Source organism: Petromyzon marinus, unplaced genomic scaffold (genome assembly GCF_048934315.1).
Source record: "Petromyzon marinus isolate PM22_M1 ecotype Great Lakes invasive population unplaced genomic scaffold, UKy_Petmar_22M1.pri1.0 PM_G_Scaffold_174, whole genome shotgun sequence".
NCBI classification, from domain to species: Eukaryota; Metazoa; Chordata; class Hyperoartia; order Petromyzontiformes; family Petromyzontidae; genus Petromyzon; species Petromyzon marinus.
In genome coordinates, this window is record NW_027422733.1 from 70,001 (window position 1) to 72,500 (window position 2,500).

Genomic DNA, 2,500 nt, shown 5'->3' on the forward strand with positions numbered 1-2,500 from the left:
AGAAATCCCTCGGAATGGGAAAAAACGGGTCATTTTCGTGTCGCCACATTGCATGCGAACCGCATGAAACTTCCAGAGGCATTTGCAGCAGGAATGCATGTGCACTCAAAAAATGTGATATTTTTCACGGAGAGACCCCGTGAAACGCTAGAAGTGGGCGGGGATGTCTCTCTTGTGGCTCACGGGGCTGTTAGGGTGGCACAGAAATCCCTCGGAATGGGAAAACGGGTCATTTTCGTGTCGCCACATTGCATACGAACCGCATGAAACTTCCAGAGGCATTTGCAGCAGGAATGCATGTGCACTCAAAAAAGTGAATATTTCTCACGGATAGACCCCGTGATACGCTAGAAATTGGCGGGGATGTCTCTCTTGTGGCTCACGGGGCTGTTAGGGTGGCACAGAAATCCCTCGGAATGGGAAAACGGGTCATTTTCGTGTCGCCACATTGCATGCGAACCGCATGCAACTTCCAGAGGCATTTGCAGCAGAAATGCATGTGCAGTCAAAAAAAAATTGATATTTTTCACGGATAGACCCCGTGAAACGCTAGAAATTGGCGGGGATGTGTCTCTTGTGGCTCACGGGGCTGTTCGGGTCGCACAGAAATCCCTGGGAATGGGAAAACGGGTCATTTTCGTGTTGCCACATTGCGTACGAACCGCATGAAACTTCCAGAGGCATTTGCAGCAGGAATGCATGTGCACTCAAAAACTTCTATATGTTTCACGGATAGACCCCGTGAAACGCTAGAAATTGGCGGGGATGTGTCTCTTGTGGCTCACGGGGCTGTTAGGGTGGCACAGAACTCCCTCGGAATGGGAAAAGGGGTCATTTTCGTGTTGCCACATTGCATAGGAACGCCATGAAACTTCCAGAGGCATTTGCAGCAGAAAGGCACGTGCACTCAAAAATTTTAATATTTTTCACGCATAGACCCCGTCAAACGCTAGAAGTTGGCGGGGATGTCTCTCTTGTGGCTCACGGGGCTGTTAGGGTCGCACAGAAATGCCTCGGAATGGGAAAACGGGTCATTTTTGTGTGGCCACATTGCATAGGAACGGCATGAAACTTCCAGAGGCATTTGCAGCAGGAATGCATGTGCACTCAAAAACGTCTATATTTTTCACGGATAGACCCCGTGAAACGCTATAAATTGGCGGGGATGTCTCTCTTGTGGCTCACGGGCGCTGTTAGTTAGGGTCGCACAGAAATCCCTCGGAATGGGAAAAGGGGTCATTTTCGTGTTGCCACATTGCGTACGAACGGCATGAAACTTCCAGAGGCATCTGCAGCAGAAATGCATGTGCACTCAAAAACGTCTATATTTTTCACGGATAGACCCCGTGAAACGCTAGAAATTGGCGGGGATGTGTCTCTTGTGGCTCACGGGGCTGTTAGGGTCGCACAGAAATCCCTCGGAATGGGAAAACGGGTCATTTTCGTGTTGCCACAATTGGCATACGAACGGCATGAAACTTCCAGAGGCATTTGCAGCAGAAATGCATGTGCACTCAAAAACGTGAATATTTTTTCACGGATAGACCCCGTCAAACGCTCGAATTTGGCGGGGATGTTTCTCTTGTGGGTCACGGGGCTGTTCGGCTCGCACAGAACTCCCTTGGTCCACCTGATTCGTGCATACAGGCAGCAACTAAAACTCTGTAAACCTGCTGTGAGGACATCTAAACAGTGGACCAGTGAGGCTGTGGAAGATTTGCGGGCGTGCTTAGACTGTACTGACTGGGATATGTTCACGACTGCTACCAATAGTCTGGATGAACTCACAGAGGCTGTGTACATCAGCTTCTGTGAGGACTGCTGTATCCCAACACGTACCAGGGTGAACTTTAACAACAACAAGCCCTGGTTCTCAGCAAAGCTCAAAAGGTTGAGGTTGGAGAAGGAGGAAGCGTTTAGGAGTGGGGATAGAGACAGATTCAAGGAGTCGAAGAACAGGTTTAGCAAAGCGGTGAGAGAGGCTAAACGACTGTACTCAGAGACACTAAAACACCAGTTCTCTACTAACGACGCTGCTTCTGTCTGCCAAAGGGCTCAGGCACATCACCAACTACAAACCCAGAGCGCCCCACACCACTAACGACTCCCGCCTAGCCAACGACCTGAACGAGTTCTACCGTAGATTTGAAAGACAATTGGACTGTCCTGAACCACCCCTTCCCACCCAAGAGGCCCCATCCCCCACCCATACTACAGAAACGACTCTCTCCTTTCAGGAGGGAGAAGTTAATGGGCTTTTCAAGAGGCAGAATCCACGCAAAGCAGCCGGGCCGGACTCTGTCTCTCCAGCCACCCTCAGGCACTGCGCTGGCCAGCTGTCTCCGGTGTTCACCAACATCTTTAACACCTCCCTGGAGACATGCCATGTACCAGCCTGTCTCAAGTCCTCCACCATCATCGCTGTGCCCAAAAAGCTAAGGCCAACAGGACTAAATGATTACAGACCGGTCGCCCTTACATCTGTGGTAATGAAGTCTTT